Genomic DNA, 17482 nt, shown 5'->3' on the forward strand with positions numbered 1-17482 from the left:
GTAGAGATAACCCTGGAAGAAGGTACTCCAGTTAAACCAATTTATTCACTTTAGCACAAAGTGAATCACTTATGTTAATATCTAGAGATTCATCATGTCAGATGATCTACATCAACTGGAAAGGAGACCTTCGGGAACACGTTTCTAATTGAATTCTATTGAAGTATTTCCTTGAAGTTGCATAAATAGTTAATAAACGTTCATTAGTATTCACTACTATGGTTTTTGTAGTAGTAATGATTTACACCGATTCCTGACCAACCCATTGCAACAGTCTCTCCCTGCTCAGTCTGGCAAGTCCCACCATATTAAAAAAAATCCATCACAGCTCTCTGCCAGTTGGCAAGTTAGCACACAGTTCGAATGCAGTGCCCCTCATCAGAACTCAAACCCTCCACCATTTACCAGCAACCGTGATTTGAATGCAATCTGCCTCAAGGAGACAGCATACTGAACACTCCTGTACTTACACTGAACTGCACCTCCTCACAGCCCTCTGGCTCCACCAACACTGCCAATGTGGGACATTGCTAGCCACCCTGCCACATGGCATGTAATCCTCAGGCCACCAATCCAGGTCCAAAGCAAACCCTCATCATTTAACACACCATCCTCTTGATAACATTCCACCCCATAAAAAACTAATGATACAAGGGACAGCAATTGCTCAGATATGAAACTGACTAAGAGAGAGCAGAAAGTAGTCGTCTTTTCCAGACAGGATAAAATTGTAACAGTGTCAGACCACACCTCTGAGATAAATGAATAGGACTGGGATACAGAATGCTCGTATTCAGAGGTCACAATGATTTATGCATAGAAACAGTGAGAAGGATAATACTGGGCAGCACCTGGTGAAATTAGCAGACACATGGGCAGATGAAAAATGATGTAATGAAGTGATGTACTTTGGAAGAGAAAATAAGGAATGGTAATATTAACGAAATGATGAAAACAAAATGCAGCGACTCAGACACTCAAGTGCTCATATTGACAATGTTTGAGGTGGAAGAGGAAGTGAATAATGATGTTATATATAAGGATCCTTGTTTTATTTTTCAAAGTAGAGATATCAATTGGAAATGCTTCAAAGTTACAGCAAGCGCTTACAAATCACCATCCAGGCCTCAGCCAAAAGGACTGCAGCCAACATTTGTGCGCTGCATTTTGGGAAGAACATCCTGACCTGGAAAATGTGCAGCATTGTATGAGGCACAAATTTACATAGGTGAAAGTGAGGACTGCAATGCTGGAGATCAGAGTCGAGAATGTGGTGCTGGAAAAGCACAGCATGTCAGGCAGCATTTGAGGAGCAGAAGAATCGACGTTTTGGGCAAAAGCACTTCATCAGGGAATGTCTCCTGTTCCTCGGATGCTGCCTGACCTACTGTGCTTTTCCAGCACAAATTTACATGGCCAGCTCTACTGAGAGTTCAAATGTTTAGAGAAAATTTAACAAAGATGCTGAGAATGATCAGGTTTTTCACAGGTAGCAGGATGGTCAATAAACAGAGGACACAGGTTTATGATTATTAGCTAACGCACTCAGGGTTCAGGAGTAGATTCTTTTTCATAAGAGATGTATTATATTGTTAAATGCACTGCCTGGAAGCAGATTAAATAGTAATTTTCAAAAGGCTATTGAATACTTCTTTGAAAAAGAAAAAATAGGCAATAGCTCCAGGGAAAAAAGGATAGGGGAATGGAATTAGGTTGATATATTTTTCAAAGACACAGCAGAGGGATAATGGATCAAAAGGCCTCGTCAGTGCCATATGACTCCACAATTCTCTAAATGTGCATCAAAGATATTGTCCAATAAAACTGCTTCTGCAAAAGAGTAGTTTGTTTTTTGGCGTATCTTAGAGAATGAACCAATGCCTCATAAGCATGTTAATTTCTAGCTTCTGCAACACTGTTCTCTGCATGTAATAGATTAAGCAATACAGTCAGCGACAATAGGTTGTATGTAATGAAAGAAAATAATCATTATTAGAGAAGCTCACTGGTGTGTTGTCAATGGATTAATGGGTGTAACATCCCCCGAGGTGATCTGTGGTAGATTCACATCTACTTTTAATACTAGTAAATCCACTAGACTTCAAAACTAAACATTTAACCCTTAATGTGGGCAGTGCAAAATTAAATATGGTTATTCTGTAAACTCTATATAAGAGAGAGAATAAGTTTACACTGTGGCTCAAGTCTGGACATTTGGCAAGGGGGTGGAAGAGTTCCCGGCTGATTTCAGAATTAAGACTGTTCATTCTCTACTTTCAGATACAATTCAGAGCTTATTTTCATTCGGTCAAGTCATCCTAAAACAGAATGACGATGACATTAGCGTGGGATCAACAGATTTTCCAAAATTTCATGCTGGCATAGACTGCCGCCATTTTAAAATTTTGCATGCTATACTGCCTGACCTTTTAGGTAGTAGGCTTCTGCACATGTAAATCGTGGTTTTAATAGGACATTTAGAAACTTCAATTTCAAGGACACATGGGTGGATCTCAGGTCTTGTTAAAAGAGGCTGCTGTTGGCCACAGGAAAAATGATCTCAAAAATTCTCTGGAATACATTCTTGTGAAGCGAGGAGCAGCAATGAGTCCGGATTTCACCTTCTTGGAATTTGCATCATCTCATTTTGCTAAGGTTTTAGTGTCCACTGTAACAATGCTGTGGCTTTAAGAGGTGTGTTTTGTCTTGGTTTATTTTAGTGAGGTTGGGGAACAGGTGTTAAGCAGTCTGTGAGAAGACAAACAACTAAGGTGTGATCAGGCTCTCACTCTCAGAACCAGGGATTTCGAGTTTTTAGCTTTCAGCACCAATTGCTGTTGGGGTCGTGAAGTGAAAGCTATTTTTCCCCCTCTCTCAATTAGAGCCAAAAGTTGGTAGTCTCTTCCTTAGCTGTTGGATTGCATGTCTGACAAATCTGTTTTCTGAATTTGCCTTTTGCTCAGGGTATTTATGTGAAGTTACTATAATGGAACAGTTAATTAGTTAATAGTTACTGTATTCTGTTACGTTTTCCAAAAGATTAAGTTATGCCAAGTTCCTCTTTCTTTTGTTGTACTTTAACTCTAGTGTTTGAACAAAACTTGTATTGCTTATCGTCAAGTAAGTTAACAAATTGCATTGCATTTGGAACACAGCACCTGAAATGTGTCTTTAAAATATGAAAAAGTTAGGGTCTAGGCTACCTTCTTAATAATATTTTGAAGGGGTCTGACCTGGCCCATAATAATACTCTTTAACAAATCCACCAGTGAACAGATCATTGTTGACTATTAATTGAGTATTAACTGTGATGGAGAAATTGTTCATTGATAACTCAGATGAGCACAAATACTTCTGAAAGTTTTGACAGCAGCAAACCAATCAATAGAATTAGATGTTATACTTTTCCCGAACAAGAGAGAGAGTCACATGAGAAATTTCTTAAATCAGAATAATTAATTGTTAAATGATTGACAAACCAATATAAATATAATGGTGAATAATATACTCTTACTACCTGTGAAATTTAAATATAGGCTTAAACATAGCAAGGCAAAAAATTTGATATTTCTCATTTTTAAATTACAATTGAAGTCCATGAACCCAACATACACCATTGCACAATATTAAGGTATGATCCCAAAGATTGGAAAGCCTGATATTAGACCATAAGACTGTAAGATATAGAGCAATAGTTGGCCAATCAGCCCAATGGGTCTGCTCTACCATTGACTGAAATCGTGACTGATCTGATAATCCTCAGCTCCACGTTCCTACCCTTACCTCCTCACTATTGGTCACCTTACCGATCCGAAATCAGCCTCTCTGCCATGACTATAGTTAATATGATTAAAATCTGTCGCAACTTTTAATATGATGACCCAGCCCTGACAGCACCCCTGATAGAGAATGCTACAGATTGACCATACTCAGAAAAGAGAAATTTCTCCTCATAGCACGGTGGCACAGTAGTTAGCACTGCTGCCTCACAGCGCCAGAGACCCGGGTTCAATTCCCGCCTCAAGCGACTGACTGTGTGGAGTTTGCACATTCTCCCGGCGTCTGTGTGGGTTTCCTCCGGGTGCTCTGGTTTCCTCCCACAGTCCAAAAATGTGCAGATTAGGTGAATTGGCCGTGCTAAATTGTCCATAGCATTAGGTGTAGGGGAATGAGTCTGGGTGGGTTGCTCTTCGGAGGGTCGGTGTGGACTTGTTGGGCCGAAGGGCCAATTTCCACACTGTAGGGAATCTAATCTAATCTAAATTCATAATCTGTACTGACTGGAAAGTCCCTAACTCTGAGAATAAGCCGTCTGTTCCTAGTCTCTGCCCACAAGGGAAACAACCCCGACACATCCTTTCAAGTCTCCTAAGCAGCTGATACCCTAGGAAAGTCTCCAATCAGTACAGACCCATTCTACTCAACCTCTCATTGGAGGGCATCCACTTAGATGGCAGTAAAGTGAAGCTGCTGAGCCTGGACACGACCACATTTCTGTTTGTTTTTTTCTTTTTCTACCCCGCCCTCTCTTCTCTCACTTCTTTTTCTCTCTTCCATTTTATTTTACTGACATCTGGGGAAGAGCTCGGTCAGAGAGGGCTCCAGGGTGATCCAGCAGGATGGGAGGTGGGGTCTCCAGAGTGGCCCAGTGGGGGTGGGGGGTGGCTCAGCGGTTGTGGAGGAGATGGGTTTAGCTTTCCCAGCGTCTGCGCCCAGTGCAGATTCACGAAGATGGCAGCCGGCCGGGGGGGGGGGGGAATTTGGGCTCAGTACGAGTACCCGGCAGAAATCAGCAGCTGCTGCATCAGCGAGGTTGGCACAGAATGGACTCATGGCGGGTTCGGTGTGGTACCCGGTGGTGTCTGCATTGGTGAGGTCCAATGATGTTTCACTGGAGAGGGCACTGATGGAGGCAAGATGGCACAGAAGTGTGGGCAACTTCTATTCCAGTGTTGGCAACACAATGAGGGGGACTCGTGCCTGCCCTGCCCACCAAGACCATGACAGAGCACTTCACAAGATGGACTATAATGATGGAGAATTACTTCACTTTTCTCCCTTTACATTCTGTGTTTTGGTTTATTTTTCTGTGATTTAAGATGGCACCAGAGAGGGGCGACATTACACAACACTTCACTGTATTTTGTAATAAATACACGTGACAATAAATAAATCAAATAAATCATAAGACCATCCCTCCATATCTGGTATCAGCCCAATGAATATTTTCTAGACTGTCTCCAATGCCAGTCTAGATTTCCTTTGGTAAGGTATCTGAAACTGTTCACAGTATTCCAGCTGTGGTCTGACCAGTGCTTGGTATAGTTTTAGCAAAACCTCACTCCTTTTATTCCCCATTCCCTTTGAAATAAAGGCCAAGATCCAATTTCCCTATTACCTGCTGAACCTGGATAATATCTTTGCTAGAGTTGATCAGTTTGGTAACTATGTATCTGGAAGCAAGTGCAACAAGGCAGTGAGATATGAATTACTCGAAGCTACAGCCTGGAACAAGAATAGTGCATGTGTGCGAAAGTGCATAGATCATCACAAGTATAATTAGAGTAAACAGTTAACTAGTGATTATCGAAATGTTGTGGTCCAACATAATAATGGCATCGAATCATTTTGCCAGCAGGTAACAAAGGCAGTAATTATAACATTTTATTGCTTCAGCTGCCACCAACAATAGATCAGGTTGGCAGACAATAAGTGATGGTTAATTCTGCAAACTAAAAGTCTGAAAATGAATAGAGCTCCAGACAGCAGCCCAAATGGAAGGAAGGAAGGAAGGAAGGAAGTTTAAGAGGAAGAAGCCCTTTGTAGACAATAACCTTGTCAGTCTGACAATGAAGAATTGGGTTTACAATAATTCAAGGCCATTTGGCATCTTGTGCTGTGAAAACTGGGCGTGGACCAGAGGCCCACATTCTGCTAGCAATGAACAGAGGCACCCCTCACCTGTGCACAGACTCTACTCTCGGTATATTCATGTTTGACTTGAATGCAAGGAAGATGGCTATAGTCACATTACAACGATGCCAATATTTTCAAAGCCCACTATTTTCTGTTAAATATTTTGGGACATGCTGAACTTGTAAAAAAAAAAAAAGGTGCTACCTAAGTGCAAACTACTACTGTGTACTTTTCTTTTTGGATTTAAAAATAAAAACAGCCTACAATTTACCGATTGGCTGTCCAAATTTAATTCCAATGATTCAGTTCTGGTTCTTGTTGAGTCTCGGTTATGCTTGGAGTGAACCCTTCAGCTGGAAGGTTGGGAACTGGGACACAGTCTCCAAGAATAGTAAACAGGAACTCCTGACGGCAATGTGATTTTAAACTTGAGATCACTCACTGGAAAATATCTCAAACCGGAAATGAATAAAGTACGCACCATTTCTTTGCAGTTCCTCTGTTGAATTCCAGAGCAAAGACAACATTCCCTGAGCAGTTTCTTCCATTCCACTTAACTATTTCATCTCAATTAATGTTGCTTTGTTTTATGCATTAATTGAAATTTCAAAAAACCCACTTCCCATTGCAGGCAGTGCCCATATGATGTAATTTTGTAGTAGCTGAAATACCTCAATAGGAGAAGTTCTTCCTCATCTATGATGCATAGACAGAAAGGCTTGCATTTTCACACACACCTTTCCTGACCTCTGGTTATCATGAATTATGGGGTGCACAATGAAATTATTTCAAAGTGTAGCCAATGTAGGAATTGCAATATTCCATAAACAGCATTGAGATAATGACCAGATCATCTACATTCCTGATGTTGGTCAAAGAGTAACTATTGGTCAAGACACTTGCTGATGTTTTTGTAGAGTGCTGTGGGACAGTTTGTGTTGAAATGTGTGAGAACAGAGAGATCACCTTCATGATGTTCCCATTCGTAAATCAAATGACTTATTCAAATCAAACTATAGAATACTAGAATACTAACAGCACAAAGGGCGCTCTTTCGGCCTATTATATCCAGAATAACTCTTTGCAAGAGCAACTCAACTGACCCCACTTCCTAGATCTTTCCCCTTAGCCCTGAAATCAGTTTTTCTTCAGATAATTATCCAATGCTGTATTGAATTCACTGCCACAGAAGGCCGAGGAGGCCAGGTCATTGAGCATATTTAAGACGGAGATAGATAGGTTCTTTATTGTCAAGGGGGTCAAGGGTTATGTGGAGAAAGTAGGAGAATGGGATTTAGAAACTTATCAGTCATGATTGAATGGCAGGGCAGACTGGATGGGCCGAATGGCCTAATTTCTGCTATGTCTTATGAAAGTCACAAGTCATGAAACTGTCCCCAACCTGCTCCCACGTGGTGCATTCAAGACCAAACTTCTCTCAGAGTCAAAAGATTTTCTCCCAAGTCAGTATTTGTCCAATTGTCATCATCTGAGTCCTCCGGTTCTTGAGTCTTTCCCTCACGGTAAAAGTACTCTCTGTTCACATCACTATTTAGACCCCTTATGATCTTGAACATTTCTAGGAATTCCCAGAGTTATACAACTTTCCTCTCACCCTTCCTCTTGAGGAAAATCATGATTGTTTCTCCTTTCTATCCACATAATAGTCCCTTGTCCCTGAAAATTATTTTCTCAAGTCTCCTCTGGAACCTCTATAAAATTGTCACATCCTGCCACAATAGAAGTGCCCAGAGTTCGACACAATACTTCAGTTGAGGCCTAACCAGTGTTTTTTTAAAGATTCACCACAGCTTCCTAGCATTTATATTCCATGCACTGAATTGTAGATTTTTTTAGTGACTTATAGATTGCACTGAGTTTTTTTTGGAGGGATTTCTGCTGCGAGGCCTTAAGTTTTCTTGCCGTGCCTTAAAACGTGACTCATTAACAACTTCTCCCATCCCATGGTATCCCTCATGTCCCATTCTATTCCCATTTTGTCTTCACCATTCCTGGAACAACTCATCACATAGGAGATATCTTCCAAAAGACCAGCATCTTCAAACTGCTATTCTGCATCCAGACTAGCTCCATCACCGTGCATCGGGTCTGCACGGCTCCTCAGATTTACGCTGGACATGGGAAAAATTGATACCCTGCTCTGCAGGCAAGGTCCTAGTAGATTGGGTGGGGCAAGCGCAGAACATCCACTTCATCTCCACTATGCCAGCCTTGCCCCCATACCATTGCAGTCTCAGCTATCTGGGGATTGACCTTCCTCCACACTGCTGGATAAGGATCTTCTTCACTCCACCAGCACTCACTTCGCTCAGCAATCTTATACTTTAACATTAACCACTGCACCCAAGTTTATGCTCTACCACTCTCGCTGTTACATGCATTATCTCTCCAACTTCTCCTCGCCTCAACACCATTAGCTCGCATGCCTTCTGCCGACTCACTTGGAACTCCTTTGCACCTCCACCAAAAGTAACAATGGAACCAACATTCTTTTCTTGTAATACCTTCCTCGCTCTCATTCCAGGTGAGAACCAATCCCTAATAGGGCGGGAAGAGTTTTAAAAGATGGAGGGGCTGCCTAACATTCAGCACCAAACTCCATTCATGGACAGCATCCCAACCCAGATGGTCCTGAGTTCCTGACTGACTGTGTCCAAGTCTCTGGACTGATATCAAAGGCTGTTATTGATTTACCGTGCTGGGACTCCCTAACTGAAGGCTATATCCCTTGACTTGAAAGAGGGTTGCTGACAATCACGTCCAGTTTTGTATCTGCCCTAAACAGCAAGGTGCCTCTGTCAGAGGAGTCAAGATCCAAAAAGACATGCAAAGTAATGCAAGATGGGGATACTGTGAACATTCAGGTATGCTCAGAATGAGCGAGTGTGCACTATGATAGTGAGTGCAGAGGGGATGCAGCCTGATCTAGTCCCTTAGCTGGCTGTATGACCGCCCCCCATCCCTCAGTTTGAAAGGTGTCCTTGCAGCAGCATGACAATGATGGTACAGCCGGAGGTGCAGCAATCAAGTGCAGAAGCAAATTGTAAATGAATCAAAGATGCAAGGAGACACTTCAGCCAGGCAGTGGAGAATCAATGGAATTCACTGTCACAGAAGGTAGTCATGGAGGCCAGGTCGTTGAGTATAATTAAGACAGAGATAGATATGTTCTTGATTGTCAAAGGGACAAGAGTTACGGGAAGAAAGCAGGAGAATGGGGTTGAGAAATTTATCCACCATAGTGAGCTGATGCCACCAGGTACCTGCTCCAACTTCCACATCGAGAATTATTGACATTGAACTTCTGTGGTGTGTTTGCAAAGAGTGGACAATGAATATTAATGAGGCAGGGTGTGGCATTAATAAAAAAAAAAGGTGTTTAACAAGCGATACTGCCCTCGACTGTGCACTGGCCACTGCTAAGTAGGAAACTCTCCTTGCTGCTTAGCGCATGCAGGAAGATGCTCCTGACATCAAGAGAAGCCTTGCTGGATGTTCTGTCCCATTCTGCCACAAATCCCACTATAGACCACATCGTAACGCCTTGGCATTTGAAGCTGAGAATCCCATCAGCCTCTGTACCACATTCAGCAGTTTTGGATATATTCCCTCAAGTTGCTTGTCTAGTGCCCAGCTGACAGCTATCACGTTCTGTCTACCCCATATCCCTCAGACACCTGCTTGCGATATCTGTGCTCAGACTCAGATGGTGTTGGTATAAGATGCTACTTTGTGCCTAACCCAGTCTCCTTTGAGCTGGACCTAACAGTGCTACAGAGCCACATTTTGAACTCATGCTTATGTTTTACACCTTCATGTTGGTGATTTTTAACTAGCCCCTGGTCTGGGTTCAGTGCAATCGTGATAGTATAAATGATAACCTTTTCTTCCAAATTGTCTTAGATCCTTACCTACACATAACAGTGCCCTTGACAGACAAACAGGGATGTTTGTAGTGACCTCCAAAGAGTATGGCGGCTGTTTGCAATTAATGCTTTAGGCGTAAAACTTATTTTGAATAAGGCATCTATCAATTAACCTGAATGAAATGATGCTCCTTTCTTTTGCCAGTAATTTTTAAAAATTCATTGACAAGATCAGGGCAACGCTGGTGAGGCCAGCATTTATCATCCATCCCACAGGGCAGTTAAAAGTCAACCAAGTTATTTTGGGTATGCAGTCAAGTGTTCCCTGGCCAGGTAAGGATGGCAGGTTCCTTCCCCAAAGAACAATTTTGTTTTGAACAAAAGTTAAGATTGCATGAACGTGACCATTGCCTGACAGAGTAGAATCTTGTTTGTGCATCTGAGGCAGCAATGTTTGTATCAGAAGCAGGCAAATCTCATTGACTGAAATAGGGAAAAAAAAAGCGGGCCAAAGTTTCCACTCAGCATTGCTGCTCTGTGCATTGCCATTCCCGGTGAAGATTTCAGCAGCCAACCTGTTTGCAATTTTTCAGCCAAGAGGCCAATGGCAGTAACCATCTCAGTCAGTGTAGCCATTTCCCTTGTTGGGGGGAGGCAGGGAGAAAGACACACCTGTTTTTCCCAATCATCAACCTCTATATTCAAGTATGATTTTAAAAGACAAATCTTTTCATCTTGCACTTATTGGGACAATGAGCAAGAAAGGAAAAGGCCATTTTGTACCGTTTGGTATAGGAACAGGCCATTTAGCCCCAATGAGCCTGTTCCACCATTCAATGAGATCCTGGTTGATCCGTGGTCTACCTTCATAGCTCTGCCTTTGGCCCATACCCTTGAGTGCCTCTCATTGGTACAGATGCTGTCATGGAGAATGCACCAGCCAGAGGAGAGGTGCCAAACAAAACCCTTCAAGAAACTCTGCCTTATATCAGCAAGTTATCCTCATGTGATGGCACAAACCTTACATTTCTATGGGCTTCGGGTCCTTCGGTGCATTGGAGTGGATGAGTGGGTGGGGACGTAGAACTGTGGGTGAGGGAACAGTGGTTAAATAGTTGGGGACTATTGGATGGTTCAAGGTGGGTATGATGCATGAGTAAGAGAGAGACAGACAGAGGCTGGCAGAGGGGGTATCAGGAAAGTGGATGGTTTGGGGATGGTCAGTCAGGTTGGGATGGAGTCAATATCAAAACCAGTCACATTGCAAACTCAAAAAAAGAGTGATGAAACTTTTAATTGGTGAGACTTGACATGTCATGCCTAGAATGAATACCACACATAAATCTGGGATGACCCAGGTGTCATTATTGTGGTTAAAACAATATTACAACATGATAGCAATGCGTCTGCAGATCTCCACCGAATAAAGACACTCCCTGAAGCACGAGGCAAGGGAAGCAGCGAGGTGGTTTAACTCTGCAACCTCGTGGATAAAAAGCATGGTGAGGTCATGCAGGTGAGAATTCTAAAGTAGGAGAGTTGGACAAGGGATGCAAATTAGGTACAGGAAGAAGAAATAAAGAAATTGTGACGATGATAAGAAGAAAAAAATATAGTTGCAAGCTCTGCTCAGTGCTTTAAATGACTTGTCTTCCTGCTCAGAGGGTGAATGCACAGAATTTACTGAGTTTGGTCACTGCTCAATTCAAAAGCTGAACCGTCTTGTGGATCAAAGAGAAAAGAAAAATGCAAACAACAGGAAAGAATAAATAAAGCAAGGTTCAGGATCACATATCAAATCAAACTAAAGCTTGATTAAAATTGCTTTTTGATACTGTAACCTTAACAGTATAGTTTGCAACATGCAAAAGGTTGTGAAATTTTCTGCTTCTTTATTTCCAAATGCTGCTGTTACCCTCTTGTCGATCCCAGTCATTCGCTGCCAATACAATATGTCATATGGCAAACATTAATCCAAAAACTACTCCACAAAGATAATTTAGAACATTAAGTTGTTGTTATCTTGACTCCATTCCTATTACACTATTTAAATATGTATTTGATTTGTACTGACATGCTACTACCTGACACGGCCCTAGGCTACAGACTAACATTGGTATCAAACACTTAACTGTTGACAGAAACAAAATGCTTGCTCCCAAGTGAACAGGAAAATTCTCTAGTGGCACCAATATATCTTACCTTCGCAGTACTAATATACTTCCCAGCAAGTATTCAAGAAGTTGTTGCGGGATTTAGCACATCTTGCTTATGTTGCCATCTTGTACTTGCAGGTGACGGTTTGAAACTAAGGAACAACAAGCAGTTGTTTGACAGGACTGGAAAATCCAGTTCTCTCACATTGCTTTCTTACCTCCCCTCATTAGCTTACCATTCTGTCGGGGATCCAATTACAGTGCAAGCACAATGCCAGTTTGCCAAACATATCACATACCAACAGCACCTATATCTGTTTGTGCCTGTCTGCTGGACGACTCAGCCCTCATAGCCTGATCTCCTTTACCACTGCACCTTAAATATGACGATTCACTCAGACAGCTCTTCAAATACTGTATAATAAAAGTATGATATCTAAAAGTATCGAATACAAAGGCTTTAGACTTATACTCTTACAGATTTGGGTGCCACATTTTTCTAAATGCTCATTTTACTTTCTCAGTTTAATTGTTCAGGTGGGGGTAGTATTGAAAGGAAAAAGTGAGGACTGCAGATGCTGGAAATCAGAGTTGAGAGCGTGGTGCTGGAAAAGCACAGCAGGTCAGGCAGCACCTGAGGAGCAGGAGAATCAACATTTCGGGCAAAAGCCCTTCATCCGGAAATTATTGAATATTGTGCAAGCACAACACCAGTTTGCCAACATATCCCATGCCAGCAGCACTTATATTGGTTTGTGCCTGTCTGTTGGACAGCTCAGCCTTCATAACAAGATCTCCATTACCACTGCACCTTAATATGAATTATTGAATTGCTCCTCAATATTATTGAAAGGGCCCAGCAATGAGGTGGCGGTTTCATCAAGAGAAACTAGGGATGAGACTGTGTTTTGCTAATTGTAGGAACAAATTACTGCAGATGCGGAAATCTGTACTGCAAACAACAAATGCTGGAGATCACAGCAGGTTAGGCAGTATCCATGGAGAGAGAGCACACTAATGTTTCGAGTCTAGATTTCATTGCAACCTGTTTTCAGGACGGGCCAGACTGATCCCATTTGGAGAGGTGTGTCATATCAAAACCAGCCTTTTCCAGTCAGCTACAACCGTTATTCCCCAGTCACCTGTTCACACAAGGATTTTGCTGACTTGCTCTTCACTGTTCGTGCCTTTAGTAAAAGATTAAATGTTAGTCAGCACTTGTGCTTAATCTTCTCAAATGTTTCAAGAACATCAATAACACTCCAAATTGTTCTGTAGCTGTGTATTCATTGCTATGTCAGTCAAGGCTTCATTTATTTGCTTTTAGAAAATTCACTCCATTTTCCTTCAGGCACTAACACAAGTCAATTTTCCCAAATTTGAAAAACAAAACAAAGTGAACAAAATTGGAGGTTCATTCACACTTGCTGATATGTCTTCCCATACACAGGTGTTTGAAATCATCACTTTTTAAAACATTTATTCATTTGTGGGATCTGCGTGTCACTGGCTGGCCAGTGTTTTATGGCCCGCCCCTAGTTGCCCCTTGAGAAGGTGGGGGTGAGCTGCCTTCTTGAACCTCTGTAATCCACCTGCTGTGGGTTAACCCACAATCCCCTGAGGGAGGGAGCTCCAGGATTTTGACCCAGTGACGGTGAAGGAACGGCGATATAATTCCAAGTCAGGATGATAAGAGGCTGGGAGGGGAACTTGCAGTTGGGGTTGTTCCCATACATCTGCTGCCCTTGTGCTTCTAGGTGGAAGTGGTTTTGGATTTGGAAGATGCTGTCTGAGGATCTTTGGTGAATTTCTGCGGTGCATCTTGTAGATAGTAAACGCTGCTGCTACTGAGCGTCAGTGGTAGAGGGAGTGGATGTTTGTGGATGTAGTGCCAATCAAGTGGGCTGCTTTGTCCTGGATAGTGTCAAGCTTCTTGAGTTTTTGAGGCTGCAACCATCCAGGCAAGTGGGGAGCATCTCATCACTACCACCATGACAGAAAGTGAGGACTGCAGATGCTGGAGAGTCAGAGTCGAGAGTGTGGTGTTGCAAAAGCACAATAGGTCAGGCAGCTCAAGGGCAACTAGGGATGCACAATAAATGCTGGCCAACCAGCGACACCCACATCTCAGGAGTTAAAGCAAAAAGACTGATGATTTCAGTGCAGCCTCAAATGTGGCTCACTAGAAATCTTCCATGCAACAATCAGTTCCAAGCTCTTTAGAGACAATACAACAACATATAACAATTACCAATATAATTTGAGGACAAACAGCACTACACAAGTATCACGGAGCTATCCAAGGTCTTGTTATTGAAATCAATAACTTGATTCTCACCAGAAGATGAAACCTATCTGGTGTTCTTGACACTTCCACCTCCTACAGCACAGATTGCGATCCTGACCACTTTGCTCTCAGCAGCAGAATAAAGGGGCAGACATTACAGCTCCAAACATAATGTCCAATCATACATCAAGATCCCTGGTACAAACAACTATACCTAATAGTAGCATTCCTGCCTGGTCCATCCACGTGAATGTAACGGTCAGGAAAGCACAACACCTCTACTTTCTCAGGCAGCTAAGAAAATTTGGCATGTCCATAAAGACTGTTATCAATTTCTTTAGATACATCATAGAAAGAATTCTATCTGGATGCATCGCAGCTTGGTATGGCAACTGCTCTGCCTATGACTGTAAGGAACTACATGCAAGCCAACCTTCCGTCCACTGACTCCATTTACCATTCTCACTGCCTCGTAAAGGCAGCCAAAATCACCAAAGACCCTCCCACCCCGGTTAGAATCTATTCCAACCTCTTCCATCAGGTAGGAGATACATAAACTTAAACACGCATACCAACAGCTTTTTAACCACTGTCATTAGGCTCCTTAATGGCCCTCTCAAATTTAATGTTGATCTCGCTCTCTGTGCACCTTTTCTGTAGCTGTATTCATCATTCTGTTCTATTATCCTAATGCACTGTGTGTGGTATGATCTACCTGTACTGTGCACAAAATAAAAAACGTTTCACTGTACCTAATCACTCCATATTAGTCTGAACCAATTGTTTCAGCAAACGCTTACTAAGAAATGACAGAAAGTGAGGACAGCAGAGTCAGAGTCAGAGTCAAAAAGTGTAGCATTGGAAAGGCACGGCAGGTCAGGCAGCATTCCTGATGAAAGGCTTATGCCTGAAACGTTGACTCTCCTGTTCTTCGGATGCTGCCTGACCTGCTGTGCTTTTCCAGTACCACACTTTTCAATGCTTACCAAGGAATGCCAATATTATTATTGATGATAGGAAGATGCTGTTTCACAATCAATCAATAGCATTACAACATGACAAACTTGACACCTTTTCATCAGTGATGACATCTGTTTCTGAAGCAAAACACAAAGCCTCCCTGCTGTATAATATGTCCAACCACTAGAACACGATGATGTGAAAATAACCAATACAATTGTGAAAAGAGAAAAAGAGGTATTGCACAAATCAATCCTGGATTGACCTGACACCATGAAATTGAAACTGCCCGCGACAATGGAAATCTACTTGCTATTGATCATGGGATCAAGTGGTTGGTTGGTTCTACCATCAGCAAAGGTTGTTCTCCGCCATGAGGTTAACAGATGACACAGCACTTACTGACAGAAGTAAACAGAGGGCACATAAGGTTAAATCCCAACCTGTAAATGGTTAATTGTAGCAATTCTTTAACAATTGCTATTGAGCATATGTCTAAGGAGCTGGTATGGCCACCTCCAGTCATAATACTCTGTAATCTAATGGAAGAGGCATGAGCAAAGACCTGGCCTCCCATACCTCTATCATTTTTATTTATTTTTGATTATCCTAGTCCAGAGGTAGGAACATTACCACCATCCCATAACAGCCCATCAGTACAGTTGTTGCAGCCAGGAAGTGTCAGTGGTTTGCACTTGATCAGTGCCTGGTTCTCATCTGGCTTTGGCTCCATAAAGCTCTACTCCTACACAGTGACAAGCAATGACAAGAGAGAGTGTCGGAAAAACAGCAATGGGCAACAAGGAAAGGTCTGAAGAGGACTTCAGCAACAGCACCAGCAGACAATAGTGGTTGAACGAGTCTCTGACCCAGCATGTGAATTGTTGAGGAAAACCACAAGCACTACAATAACCAGCAACAAGCACAGACAGCACCACAGGAGATATGAACTTCAACTTGGGCAATGAACTCCAGGCTCCCACAGCCTGGACTATTAAAGATACTGACCGTCAATGTCTTCATGGTGCCACGGAGAAGATCCACAGACCAGAAGGCAGCCCTGCCCAAAGTGCCAATAGCTACGGCTGCAGCAATGTTATAAACCAGTGGCTTGCTAACAAACGTGGGTGCGTTTATGAAGCACAGAACAAGAGCATTCAAAAGGAAGCCCTACACAGGAAATCACTATTCTTGAAGAAATCGCAGACATGATTCACCAACACACGTTAGCTAACATTGCAGTTGTTGGATGTCACACAGACTTCAAATTAAACACCAGATCTCGAGCCAATGCTCTGTCTCCTGGACTTAGAGATTACTCTGTAGCTCTCATTTGTCAACTGTCAAGACTATCTTCTTATTTTATTTTTTAATTGAACTGAACTGTAAAAGGACTCCAAAAAGGACTAGGAAAAGTTACTGCCATACTTCTACGAAGCAAGTTACTGAAATTGTATGTGCTGTTTATACCACTGCTTTCTTGAAGTTGTTGGGGAAGATTGGTTTCGACAGGCGGCTCCAGGGCTTTGTATAACAAGGTGAGATTCGGCTGGCAACAGGTTGCTGATTGGTTTGTGGATTAGTGTCCAGTTCTGGATGCCAAACACCATCCACCTGCCAACGACTCTGTGATTGACTCCTGGGTAACTGAAGAACTTGTGGGTGTGAACAATACTGGCAGATACCATTGGCCTTTTCAACTTCCCCAAAGGTATCTCTGTCTTGCTCTTTCTCCAGGAGATTACCTAAAGCCTGAAAAGAACCAGTTTATTTTGTTCCCTCTTTCCCATTAGTTGCTCCTAGCTGGCACTTTTAGTCACTAAGCCAGAGATTGTACCATTTGTGAACCAGTCACTCTGCACCTCTAATGAAGAAGTGAGAAAACCTGATGGAGAACATTAGAAAACTGAAGGACTTGTGAAAGCAAAAAGAACACTCCATTGAATCCTGAGATACTACAGAACTGTTTACCCAGATCTCGTTCTTCCCCTCCATGCACAAGATCATTTTCTTATGTCTGTCTCTCTCTGGATGTGTGTGTAGAGGAGTTTTTGAAAGGGGTTAGAGTTTTAACTAGTAGAATTACTTGTCAACAGTTCAAGTTGTTTACCTATGGTTAAAATTATTTAAAATAAATAAGTTTTGTTAAGTAGACAGATCTAGTCCATGTTTCCATTTAACCTAGCCCCTTTAATAGGAAAATGGGGATTATGTGTACTTCCAATATAAACATTTTTAAATTCTCTGATGACTCAATGTCAAGTGAGGATTGAGCA

General features: G+C 42.2%; 1 protein-coding gene across 3 annotated transcripts in view; it reads right to left on the bottom strand.

The window, feature by feature from the left end:
• LOC122550440 (ETS-related transcription factor Elf-1-like) overlaps positions 1–17482 on the bottom strand; it is a 142999-nt gene that overhangs the window by 102442 nt on the left and 23075 nt on the right. Inside the window, exon 1 of one of the 3 annotated variants that reach the window (XM_087987871.1) lies at positions 12006–12097. The exons of the other annotated variants lie outside the window; for them this stretch is intronic. The gene's annotated coding sequence lies outside the window, so the exon portion shown is untranslated. Of the gene's footprint in view, positions 1–12005; positions 12098–17482 lie in introns of those variants that run through there. 3 annotated transcript variants of the gene reach the window in all.

The sequence above is a fragment of the Chiloscyllium plagiosum genome, unplaced genomic scaffold (genome assembly GCF_037043375.1).
Source record: "Chiloscyllium plagiosum isolate Xiang-an unplaced genomic scaffold, Cpla_swu_hap1 HiC_scaffold_6, whole genome shotgun sequence".
Taxonomy (NCBI): domain Eukaryota; kingdom Metazoa; phylum Chordata; class Chondrichthyes; order Orectolobiformes; family Hemiscylliidae; genus Chiloscyllium; species Chiloscyllium plagiosum.